We start from the raw sequence: 14,332 nt of genomic DNA on the forward strand, positions 1-14,332 counted from the left end.
CTGCTACTTCATTGTTTAAAGATTCAAACACACAGGTAGGAAGGATGGCATAAAATGCTCCCAGCCTCTACCAGTTAACTTCAATAATCATAATGAGATATATACACATTTAGCTAGTTCTGGCAAGAAAGAAACAGTTAATTTTCATAGGAGAATTCTAAGAGATTAAGACAAGACCTTTATGTGAAGGTATAGGTAGGGTTTGGGAGATAAAATGTAAGACAGATAGACTCTAGCATCAATAACAATGGGTGCTGCTACTGCCTCTCTACCTGAAGGTGTAAGAGAACGGAACAATTATTGAAACCTGTTAAGGTTGTCTGGTTGATTGTCTATCTTCAGTTAGAAAAGCTTTTTCAAACTTGGAATCTGCCAAATGGATGAAACTTGAATATATTAAGCTAAGGGAAAAAAGTCTATCACAAAAGGCCAGCATTCTACAATTCTTTCTACACGAGGTACTGATAACATATAACCTCAGAAACCAATGCTATAGGGGCAGAAAAGGTAGAATGGGGATTTTCAATATATAGTTTCAGCTTTGCAAGCTGGAAAAGTTCTGGAGATTGTGCAATAAAATGGATACATTTAACATACGCAACTGCACACTCAAAAATGGTCATTACAGTGCTATTGGCTCTATTGTATTCCATAAGCTTTTATATTCTCACACACTAACTCACAGTATTTCAGAATATGACTATATTTGCAAATGAAGTTTTTAAAGAGCTTATAAAATGACGTTATAGTGGCCCCATCCCAATCTATGGAATCCATATTAAAATTTAAACACGCAGTAGACACACATAGAAAGAAAATGCCATGGGAGATGGCAGTGAGAAAGTAACTATCTGCAAACCCAAGAGTAAGACTTTGGGAGAACCAAACTTGTTGTTACTTTGTTCCCAGACCTCTAGCCTCACACATGAGAAAACCATTCTGTTTTCAAGCTCATCCTATGATATATAAAGCAGACCTTGAAAACAGTAAACTTTATTATATGTGTATTTTATCATGAATTTGAAAAGTGTTTGGGAAGAAGTTTGTAAAGAAGCGAATGATAGGCTGTGGAAAAATACATTTTAGCAAAAAGGTTTGTTCAGGTATAACTTATGTAAGGGAAGCTGTAGCCACGCCCACTTAGGGGCTGGCTACAGGTGTGCCCGACCACGCTTGCGAGGGCGTGGTCAGGGTGACGTAGAGTGAGACTTTCAGGGGATTGCGTTTCTCTCCGGTTTCACTTTTGTACTTGCTGGACAGACTGCTGCCATGCCGGCTGGCTAGGTTGCTCTGTAAGTAAGGCTTTTTCTATTAAATACCCTTATATTTCTACTTGGCTCCGTATTGGTAATTTCCCATTATAATCTTACATGCTAAAGTCTGATTTTCTATGATTTTGAAAGTGTTTCTAAATTACATGCCAATAATAAGATAAAATTTTATGGGCTTCTTTGCCTTATTCTATGGGTCATGGCTTATAAAGAAGCTCTTGAGTATGCAATGTGCATTCTTGAAACATCCTTATACTCCAAGTACTCCACAATCATACTTAAATTAGTGAAGTTTAATCCACTTAAGTGCTCCATTCTCAGTACAGTGTTTAAAGGATTACTATTGTTTATGTCAATTAAACACTATTTTCATATTACTGATGAAGACATTAAGCTTAAAAGTGTAAATTGTTTGGTAATCATATTATACGTCACAATACATGAAATTCACATATTGCTAAACTTAAAACAGAGGAAAACATAGTTTCTTTATTAAAGTATAATTACTTAATTTCACCCCTTGCTCGCTTTTGAATTCATGGCCTTTTCTTCTTCAGTTATTATGCTTGTGTGTGTGACCCGCCCCCATGCTTTTTATGTAAATGTAACCTGCTCAGTCTCTTTAATGTTACTTGTAGTTGATTACTTGGTGTTGGATAACTAACTAAGGGACTCATTCATGAAGCATCTTTTTATTTAACTTAGTTGCTGCAGAAATTGAGAGACATTGAATAGTAAACCTTCATATGATTTGAATGTGTGTTCTAAAAGGCCACATGTTCAAAACTTAATCCCTAAAACCTTATGTTAGTGAATTGGAAGTTTGGGGAGGTAATTCGGGTTATATGAGGTCACGAAGATAAGGATTTCATGATGGTGTCAATTATTTTATGCTTTATGAGAAGATAAAGAGAGAAAGATAGAAAGGGTGTGGAGAGGAAGGCCTGAGTTAGTGCTCTTGCATGAGTTGGTACATCTTTTACAATGCTATGTTCCACACATGGACCTGTATGAGGGTGGGCTTCGTCACATGTTGAGCAAGCACCAACACAAAGCTGTGAGTTCCAGGACAGCTAAGGCTACACAAAGAAACCCTGTTTTCTCACACACCCCTGCCGGCAGCTGCCCTCCAAAAGAGATAATCTAGTATGAATAAAGCATTAAGATATGAATTCATCACTCTTTGGAAACTACCAAAGAGTAGGATTGCTGAGTTGTACACATATGTTGAATTTCATGAAAAACTGACAAACTTTCTCAAAGGGAGTGACCTTGAATTCTCATCAGCAACACAGAGGAGTTCTAATTTCTTCACATCATTCTGGCATTTTGTATGCCAGGCCTTTCTAATTTAGCCATTCTGGTAGAGATAGTTTTTTTATCATGGCGTTAATTTGCATTGATGATCAATGATGATGAATACATTTTCACATGCTTCTTATATTTGTAAGTATTATTTATAAAATGTCTGCCCACATTTTTGTCTATTTTTTCATTGAGTTGCTTTGACTTGTGAGAAATATTTGTATGTTTTGAATGCAGCACTTTGTAATTTATGTACAGCCAGCACCTTTCCATTTTATAAATGATATATTCTAAGTTTTGAAAACTCTAATTTAGTATTTTATTTTTCCTTTCTGGTTATTGACCTTTGTGCCCACTGAATTTTCTAAAACCATGGAAGTTCTATTTTAAATGTTTTGAGTAGGCATTTACCCAAGCAGGGTAATAAAATCCAACATACTAGTTCATACTGCAGGAAAATCAGGCCATACAATCTTATATGCTAATCCACACTGCAACAAGATCTATCTAATGACCATAAGTTGAAGCTAGAATAATTCCAGTGGGAATAAAACAGTAAAATCCAAAATTATCATATCATCTCTTCAAAAGGAAGAGATTCTTAAGCTGACATGAGACATCATTGGCAGTTGCTATAACTGAATTTGTGAGGTTTGCACAGGTACATGGCTGAAACCAAAATGAGGATAGAAGAAACCAAAATAAAATGAAGCAAACAGGATACCAATCTAAGTTAAGATTCTGCTGATAGGAAATTGACAAGGAATAGTTAGATGAGGGAATACATCATTTACAAGTTGCAGATATATATATATATATATATATATATATATATATATATATATATATATGTTTAAGTTCAATTAGTAATGTGAATAAGTCATTTTGTCTTTCTAATTAAAATGACTTCAGTGATTACTTTACTCTGGGTTTGAAGTAGGCACACCGGAGTCTGATGGTATCCATAACTCTGTAACATGTCAGCAATATTCTGATGTAGTCCTTGGTAGAGGCATATGGAAGGGTTAATTGGTTTCTGGCATGGAGCTTAGAGTAGGTAAAATTGATAGCAGAAGCTACATCATGGAGCTTCTTTGTCTCCTGAGGCTGTGATGAGGTGAACAAAGAAGATACTCTTGTCCAGTAAAGAGCTAAGCTTGAACTGAACATTTCTTTACCTTGTGAAATGTTCAGTTAAGTGATTTTGCACTTTAATTTTCCAGCCTGGACCAAGACCAGAAATGCCAAAATGATATGAGAAAGGCTGTTCTAACTGTTTTTCTGGCTGAGATTGGAAGAGAAAGTGCCAGCAATCTTGTGAGAAAGCCTGTTCTCTCAAGATCTGCAACCCAGTTTGCAGAATCAAGGGCTTTGGATAGTTGAGATGAGTTTGGCTGAGTGTCCTGGTGTGCTCCCCTGAAACACACCCTGCAGATAGAATTGTCTTATCGAAGTCAACCACAGGATACTTTGTGTACTTCTTTTGACCTCTCAAATACTACATGGTACCCATCCAGATAAACTGCTAAAGGCTAGCAGAATATGCCAGATTCAAATATGATCCCCATGTCTCAGATTTCATCCTAAAATAATAAAGATGGTGATCACGTAATAATTTTGTTGGACTTTTGTAGAAGTAGCTTCAAACTGCTACAGAGTCTTTAAACTAGAGATGACATTAGGGATTATTTAACTTACCTCTTCATTTTATAGTTTAGACATTTCAAGTTCAGAGATGTGGCTACACAATGTGATGCAGTTGGGTCGGGATGGATTCTAGCCCAGAACATACAATGCCCTTTTGCTCACAGCACACCAAGATACAAGCTAATGACTGAAAAGAAAATAGGTAGACATGACATCACCATGTGGTCATGGACAGCTACGAGAGGGATTTCTGATGAAGTGTTGAGACAGATGGCCATCCTTTCTGCATTCAGATCTGGAGTGCTGCAAGATGCTTTCAGGTCTATTAAAACTCCTCCAACGCTGCACTTTCAATGTGCACCACAAGTTTTGGTAACAGATGTTAAAGATTTTTCTTTCAGTGGACTTTTGAAATATTTGTAATGACGAAATATTTTTGCTTCACAAACATAAATTGGGAACACATTCCTATCCATCTATTCAGTACTTGGGAATGGAAGCAACTGTTTTTCACAAATGTCTTATGTGGAATGTGGTAAGGAGATTTTGTCCTGGCTGCAGATGGAAGAGTGTGATTCAAACATCATTGTTGGACTCTTGAAAATGATCAACGCCAATACATCCCAGTGGCCTCAGCTAAAGGCTGCTTTGCTTCATTGCATACCATCAGTGAACAGTGCAATTGATTGTCCTATAGTTGTTTCTGTTTGTGAAAATAAGTGAGGTCTGCTTATTCAAAACATATAAATTGGTGGATATCTTCTGTTATTAAAACCCTCATTTTGATCCAAGAGATACCATTTCTGGCCTTTTTTTCTATTTCTATAGGCACAAACTTTATTCATTTATTCATTATTTCAAACAGGCCTGTTTATTGGGGCTGATTTAATTAAAGTTAGTGTTTACAAATCACATTCGTAAATATAATTATTAATTTATATTTCTCATCCACTTAGACACTTATTTTGGCCCTTATATTCTTCATGTTCCCTTGTCTCTAGCATGCAAGTCAAGGCTTTCCGTACCATGCTTCTCATCCTGGCAGCCAACCAGCCACCCTATAGTTGGGACCAGATACATTTGTGTAACAACAATATTATGGGAACCTGGCACGAAAAATGTAAATAGATTTCCAACATGACTATATCGTATCCTCTTAACAAGTAGAAAAATATTTCTATATGCACAGCACATACACTGCAGACTTTCTATAATATTAAACACTTTAATGTTATCATAAAATCTGTGCTAAAACAGACAGGAAAAACTTTGGCGACCACTGCAAGTGGAGTCTGGATTCTGCCAGAGCCATGTATTCTCTCCTATGCATGCTAAATGCCTACCTGCCGGGGACTAGAAAAGAATTGTGTTATTTCACACAGCTGGTAATTTAAAGTGTTTGAGTAATGGGTTGATTCTTTACAACTGTTGGTTTGGATGATATAGGCACAGTGAAAATTTCAGACACGGTGAATGGTACTTATAACAGTAGTACTGTTGATTTTCCCTAATTTTATTTACTATCGGGTTTTATTTAGCAGATGTCACAGTGTAGGCAATTGCTATTAATGGGAGTATTGAAAAGTCTGAAACTGGGCTTTCTAGTGAACCAGCTGGTTGAGAGATGATATTTATGTACACATGCATTCTATGTGACAACAAACCTAGTGGGAAATACATGTTTTGCACAATGTAAGATCCCACCTAATTGTCTATTCTTCAAATAGTTATCCATTTCACTGTTGTCAAAACAAACAGAACAGAGTAAATCACAAAAAAACTCTTAAACATTGGATCTTACTATAAAATGCAGAACAGTATGTGCCACCATCCTGTTAAAAATAAGCAGGAAGTAACTCTGTCGGATCAATAAAGCAAACACAGTTCGAAAATCTTTGGCATTTGAAAAATCAGAATCTGTGTGTCCAAGGTTTCAATGGCAAAGATTCTCTACCTGTAATGTGCCAAATCCTACAGGAAACAAGCACATGTCTAGCCACCATTTCAGTCTTTCACCCTTCACACCTTTCTCTCTCCAAGCTCTAGACTCTCCTGGCTACTGCATTGTCTACCCACCCCTGCTTTCCTGCTGTCCTTCTGATAGGCTTGGACTTCCTTCCTTTCTTCTCTTTCTGTCACCTGAAAATACATATACTTCAGCTGATATCAATTATTCCAGCAAGAGGCAGTTCTGGAAATACATGGGTGAATGAGTATATGTGTTAGGGGTATGCACACACACACACACGTGTGTGTGTGTGAGCTTGTGGAAGCCACAGGAACGTCAGAATCATTCCTCAAGTACTGTCTACTATTTATTTATTTATTTATTTATTTATTTATTTATCTATTTTTTTTTGAGACAGAGCCTGTTACTGGCCCAGCTCAGTAGGTGAGGATGGCTGCCCAGTGGGTCCCAGGAATCTGCTGTCTCCACTCTCCCAGTAAGGAGATTATAAGTGTTCACTCCTGTTCCTGCTTTATACATACACTCTGGGACTCAAACTCAGGTACCTGTGCTTGCAAGTCAAACATGTTACAAAATGATCCTGAGACTATCAAATTAAATTAATACTAGAAGCCAAGTATTCAACTACCTTTTACATAAAATTTACTCTGAGTTTTTTATCTTGAAATATTTTATTAAATCAAGTAAACAAAAACAAAGGAGTGTTTCTAGATAAGAAAATACTTCATGATTTTTATTCCATTATAGCTTATTATTACTTTGTTTTCAACAAATTTTAAGAAACAGTGCCCAGAAAGCAATCATGTCATTTTAAGACTTCCAAGACTCTTTTGACCAACCAAACAATAGTGAGGGAACTGAGTCATGCTTTCAGATGCTATGGATTGAATAATGTAGATGAATACGATGGATGTCTTTTTAAAAGACATTAGTAGCTGTTTCTTAACATTTGTTTAATTTCCAAGTGAATAATAGATTCATATGGTTCAAAAAATTAACAAGAGTAAAAATAAATACAAAGTTCTTCCTTCATCATTCTCCCATCTGCTGGTTTCCATGTCAACACTAAAACAGTTAACCTATGCTATTAGTTTCTTGGGCAGATTTCTAGAGATCTAAAAAATCTTTATATAATTAAACACCACATATATTCTTTTCCCTACTTTTAAGATCAATTCAACACATAATAAAGGCTTTTTGAATCTTCCTTATCTTTATGCTTTATCAATCTCTTCTTTTTATTGTTTATTTTATCCTGTTACTTGGCAGCACCATAGTTTATTTAAACAGTCCTCTATTGATGAACTTTTAGACTGTCTAGTTCCTTGCTGTTATAAAATGTGCTGCAGTAAATAACCATGCACATTCATGATTTTCCCATGTGTGAATATATCTGTAAATATACTCCTAGAATTGGAACTGCTGAGTCAAAGAGTATATGTATCTGTAGTTTCAATAAATATTGCCAACTTGCCTTCCAGCATGATTATACCTATTTACACTCCCACCATGATGAATCACTCTTCTCATTTTTCTGTATCTTGCCAACCTTAACGGTTGTCAAATTTCTGGATTTTTACCAATCTGATAGTAAAATATAGTATCTTGATGTAATTTTAATTTGCATTTCCATGTAGAAATGATTTGAACATCTTTTCATGTATTTATGAGTTAATTTTACTCCCTTTGCTATAAACTATTATATTTGCTTTCTAATAGGGATTTTTCTGCTTGAATTCTTTTTAAATACGTATCAGAGAGCTCAAGTCTTAGATTGCTTTACTATTTCCAACAGTTTGCTTTAGCTCTAATAAGAATTCTTATGGTTAATTCTATGAATGAATGCATTAGCATGGTATTTTGCCTAAACCATCAGCTATGGATAAATATCAAAACATAGGATAGACAGATAGATGATAGATATATATGATAGATTGTGTATGAATACAGAATATTTTAATGCCTTTTTTGTAGTATGCATAAAACCATGCAAAAAACCTCACATCTATTTTGAGGGTGACTTATTTCTATAGGCAAATGAAGAATGTAAATGTGTTATATGAATGAAGTGTTTATTAATTTTCTAATTATGCACATTGCATGTAATAATCTTTAATAATAAAGCTCCAACTGTAAATAACGCTAGTCATAAGGTCTAATACTCTCATTTACAAAGAGACAGGTTTGAAGAGTCTCTCATTGGTTCAAGTTAAATTATCATTTTAGAAGCCACGATATGTCTTTCTTTTTCTCTTCTAATTTTGCTTCCTCCTTCCCTTTCTCCATTGTTCTTTCTTTCCTTTAACTTACTGAGTATCCTCAATCTACCAGACTCATTCTTGGATAGTTGAGACTGAACCCTTTTCCTGAAGGCCTTGTGGTTTTTCTGATGTTCATTCAGTAATGTTTTCACTGTGTGGCACAGTTCTCTCAGAATCATAATATGAGCACTGGACTCTATGAAGATGCCAGCTCCCTTTACCTCTATCCATACAAAAAGCTGTGTCACAGGCCAATTTTACCCATGGAGGCAGAAGAATCTCAACCCAGATCCTGTGTGTCCACAGCAGTAAGCATGGCTTTTTTGCTGGTGAATGGATTACACACATTTTGTATAGGACTGTCTACATGTGCATAGGCTACAGGTTTTGACTCTTGAGAAAACAAAAAACGAAAACACATTATAAGACTAAAATGGGCTTAAAATTGCCCTGGGATATTAAAGTGAAGCTTAACACATAAAGGACACATGACATTTGCCTCAGATATGACTGAGTGCTTGGTTCTTATGCATGATTTTGCCTGCCAGTGATTTTTGTGGCGCTGATCCAAGTTTTCAGGACACTACCACATTTTTAAGTTTTTCTAATGAATTATAATAAAATTTCTGTAGTTTACAAATTGTGTTGAATGGCATTTTTAGCAAATTGTGTCACATTGTGATTTTTTCCAAAATTTACAAAATTTCTTGTGCCAAAAAATAATCAGTGAAAATGATTTTGTGTGAAACTTTTTGAAAGCCAAGTTTAGCTGATTTTGCTAAACAGCACCAGCAAACAATTTATTCAGTCTCTCTCCAAGCCCCTTTTTCTGTGCCTTGTTCTCTTTCCAGCACCCCCCTCCTGTCCCTGCCCCAGCTTCTTTCACTGTTTACTAGCCTTTGTTTCTGCTCCTAGTTCATCTTTCTCTAACATTATCAGCCCTCTTTACATCCCCCACCCCTAACTATACCGAGCCTTGGGCTATAGTTTTGGGTTGAGGGTCACAGAGGTCATGGATTTTCCACTGAAAGAAAGAAACAAAGGGGGAGGAGGGAATGATTACTTTTGCTGTCTCTCTCATGTGCTCGCTCGCTTGCTCAGTGCTGAGGAATTCATTCTCCAGTCCCCTGGCAAGTGTTAGGACTGTGAGACTGGGACAGACAGAATTCGCCATAAGAACTACAACAGCGATGCTTTAGACAAAGACAGGACTTATTTACATATGCCCGACTCCATTGTGGAGCCTTCTGCACGTGTGTGTGGGGGGCAGGAGACAGACAACGACTGGGGCAGATTTTTGAGACTGTTCTTTTGAACTGACTTGTTTCTCAAAGAGGAAAGATCGTAAGCAGAGCACAAGCTATGCTTTGGAGACAGGGTTCCTGGATTTGAAACCGACCTTTTCAATCATTTAATCTTCTTGAGTGTTATCAGATGAAGAAAGTAGTGCTCGATATAGCAGTGACTAGAATAATAGTTGTCATTAGCAACTATGCTACCCAGAATTTATATGCCTCATCTCTTGTCCTTTACAGCTCTGGGCACTTGTATTATCTTCATATATAGGTAAGGAGATTGTTTTAAGGCAACTGGCTAAGCAGCATAATGGAGGTGTTTTATTTTTATTTTTTAATATTTTCTTTCTGATTTCAAAGCTCATTCTTTGATTCACTATCCTAGGCAGCCATGTCTATTACATGATACAACACAGCACCAAATACAAGGTTAGAAATTCTAGGAATCAGAATTTCTAATCAGATACCCTCCTTCGACTTCTTCAGAAGTTCCCCCACTTTATATGTGAATACATATCACACCAGAATGTGGTGACTGAAGGCTGTAGCTTTCACCTTGAAAGTTATCAAGTCATTGACTTCCTGTTTCTTTGACGATGTAGAAAACATCGTCAACTGGCAGTACCATGTCACAACAAATGGCAACTGTGGAGTTGTCTGGCCTCTGATTGTAGGAGAATGTGTGCCCAGTGGGAATGGGCTAAGGAATGAGACTAAATCCAGACATAGCCCCACTACCAATTATTCTCACTGTAGTGTTAATGAAAGCCACAAAAGCTTATAGTGACTATCAGGAAAATCCACATAATTATAGGGCAGTGTCCTGCAGGTTCCATGTGTGTTTTGTGAGCCTAGCCTGCATCTAGACCACATGCTAATGTCTACCTGCTGAACACAATTTGATTTGCAATAAGTGATGTTTTCAAGAACTTTCTCGGCAACTCATATGGGGGCAGGGTTTTGGGATAAACCATGTGAAGATAGAAAAATTTTGAAGATCATCTGACTGGTCTGTTCTGCTTAAAGAGGATATTGGGTCTTGTGCAAAAAAGAATCATAGAGGGCTGAAACTGTGACAAATACTTTAGGGATGTCTGTAAATTTGGGCTTCTGTGACTTTAGCTAGCCCTTTCAGATCACAGTTTGCAAAATCAGTATTATTTTTGAGGTTTCAAATGGTTTTGATTATTTTGTGACCTTTCTCTAAATAGAGTCTATTACTTTGATACATGCATTTTTGAAGTACTTAGCGGTCTCTTGCTATTGCCTGGGGTCTAGGTCAACATTCTAGTCATCTCTATTTTAAGATGAAACACGGAGACTTTAAGTGACTTGTCTACGGGGGTCCCAGCAAGCTAGCATCTGTGCTGGACACAAAACTTCTTAAGTTCGGGGTTTAGGTTAGTTCATTCAGCCAAGTATACCCCTAGCAATTATTCATACACATTATACATCTGACCTGGATATTCTAGAACTCCTTTCCCATTTGCGTAATGAGCAAATCAGGCATCCAGAAGAAAGAGTACCTAACCACAAAAGGCTGAGTCTTAGTGTGGCCCCAGCCTTATAGACCTAGGAAGGGTCAGAGAAAAGTGTGACTCTGTCCTTGCACTGGCATGGAAGTGAAAGTTCTTAGAGAAGGAGGTGAGCCAGGGAGCTGACAAGGCCTCATGGAAGAAAGACAAGTGCAGGTATTTCTTTTGCTGGGCCCTTTCTAAATACAGTTTGGCCATGAAATGCTGGCATCCTTTTGGGTAACTTAGGGATCCTCAAGAGATACTCTGGATAATGGAGATGTGTTGAGGTACAGCAATACATGTGGGATCTTTCCTCCTTCCAATGTACTCAAGGGCACAGCTCATAAATTGTACGTGGAAAATTAATACCTTTGTGTGTGTGTGTGACTAAATGCCTTTGAACTATTTTTTAAAAATGATTTTTGTTAAAAGTTAAAAATTAAAAAATGTAGTCTTATTATGTGTATTAAGTTTTAGAGAATACACAAAGCAAAGAAAGTGAAATAATCTGGAATTTCACCACTTAAGCACAATATTTATTAAAGTCATTGTGTATTTTCCTCATTTAAAAATTGGTTCTCTCAATATTTTAAAAGAGATAGGTCATGCATCTAAATATGTTAATGTAATTTATTAGTATATATTTTATACACACAGGCACTACTTTATATATATTAGGCTTATTGCCTTATAATCCATTTTTTAAATTAATATGTTTTGAACATCTTCTCTAGTCATTATTTTCCTCACATTACTTCTGATGGCTGCATGGCATCTCATTGTGAGAATGTATCATTTATTTAACCAATCCCTCATTGCTAGACATTTATGTTGTTTCCAATTTTCTCTGTTATAAAAAGGCTATGATGATGATGTAAATCTTATGTATAATAGCATCACATCATATATATTTTATCTGGATCATCTGGAAGACCTAAAACATAGGGTATTTACCATATTACTGGTTTTTAAATCTTTGAATGGGAAGACTTGGTAAGGGTACTTCGAGAGTCCAGCCAAGGCTAATGTGGTAATACATGAATCAGTAAAGAGCTGGTTCATTGCAAATGAAGGGAAGAACAGCTCTCAAAGAGTGCTATGGTTTTATATGGCTGAAGACACATGCACTCACATAGACTCTACAATAGTAAAATAGCCTGTAATTAAGTCACTGAAGAACACAACACTTAAAAGGTGTTAAAAGTTGAGAAACTCATCTGTATGCTGAAGTAGTCGTCCAGGACATGAGTGAGATTATCTGTAGTCTTTGAAGTAGCCTATCCATGGCTGATGCTTGAAAAAAAAAAAACAAAGTGCAAGACTCCAATTCTCCCAACCACAGCAATGGGCCCTTCATCCACAGCCATAGCTTTTATTCTATCTTTTACATTAGCCATATCTGACTCTACTTTTCCAAAGCCTGTGGAGTTCACTGAAGGTTTGTAGGAAGGTGGCATTGTCTCATGTAATTTTTCTTGTGTGGTTTTGTAATGCTAAGGACATAAATCTAATCTTTTTATCTTGTCTGAATTAACAAACAAAATGCACAAGTTTTGTGGACTTCAGAAAGCACAGCTACTTCTTATTAGCTTTTTGTTGTTTAAACTCTACATTTTCTTCTGATGTTTTAAACCAGCAGTGATAATAATTTGACTGGCAGGCAAGGAAGTCTGGGCTAAAGGAACATGTGGATTTTAGCAAATGGCTAAAAACTATAGACTGAACTAATCAAAAACATGCTTTTTTTTGACAACTCACAGATTTACAGTTTGTATCTTCTATACCAAGATCTGGTAGTATAATGATGCTAGCTTTCAGATGGCCCTGTGAACATGGCTAAAGAAAAGCATGTTTTGTTTTTCTTCTCCTTGGGGTGACCATTGTCTCCAGTTAGTCCTGTGCTCAGTGAGTCATTAATTAAACCCAGAATCTTTATAAGTGACCTGTTGCGGCATTGAGGTTTATTCTCAACTTATTCTGCTTCACTGCATAATGTTTCCCTAATGGGCTTTGTTTTTATTTTTTGAGAAAAAAAGAAAAAGATGTCTCGTCCTTCTGCACACCACCGTGAGGATTCATTTCTGAGATGAAGAGTGAAGAGTAGGTTAAGAAAAGCACAGGCACCTCCATAGTGTAAAAACTGCAATAAAACCATCACTCTAACAACAGCAGAGCATGAAAAGATAAAAAACAGCCTGCCAAGAATGTAGTAACCACCCATTCACTTTTAAATGCTCGCCACACTTCAATGCACAGACCTAATTACTTTTCTGCATTCCCAAATCCACTTTGCCCGAACTGCAATCAGAAACCTGGCGTTAAAATATTTTAGACTTGGAGGATCAAGACTAATTATGGGCCTTAGCTGCACCTTTGGTTGCTCTCCCCACCCCCTTCTCTTCTCTGGGTTACTTTAAAGCACGCTCCACTGGAAGAAAGGCTGCCCAGTCCCAGCTGGGGGTGAAACAGGGAGAGAATAAAACAAAGAACAACTCAACTCAATTCAGTAAGCTTCAATGAGGCTGGTATATTTAATGTGAGCCCAGGGTTAGCCCACAGAATTGTGGCAGAATGCAATATTCTCAACAAAAAAAGATGTGTTTAAGGTCGGGTAAGGCCCCATAAGGCTGTTGTTGGTGTTTAAGCAGTCCACTGAGGTATTTAGCACCGAGGGTTTCTAAACATTCCAGCTGAGAATTAAACCACAGCTTTACAGTAGCTGCTTAAAGGTTTGGGGGCTGGGAGCGTCCCCTCCCCCTTGTATTGAAAGGTCAACAAACAGTAGGAAAGATCATGTCATAACAAAGATGAAGTCACCTATTATGGAGTATAGTGACAGCTAATAGCATTATCAGAGAAACTAATCCAAGGTATTAAATAGTGTAATTGTTCAAATGATATCATGGTTATTAGAACACCCAAGCATGAGACATTCTTCACTTTATACAACATGGAAGTATTGCAGGTGAGATTCCTGCCATGACAGGCACTTGCTATAAATATGTAAATATTAGAAAACTGGCTCTGTACTGCGATTTTCTTGCTTCATAAAGAACACATTTTTGAT

The sequence above is a fragment of the Cricetulus griseus genome, chromosome 2 (assembly GCF_003668045.3).
Source record: "Cricetulus griseus strain 17A/GY chromosome 2, alternate assembly CriGri-PICRH-1.0, whole genome shotgun sequence".
Lineage (NCBI taxonomy): Eukaryota > Metazoa > Chordata > Mammalia > Rodentia > Cricetidae > Cricetulus > Cricetulus griseus.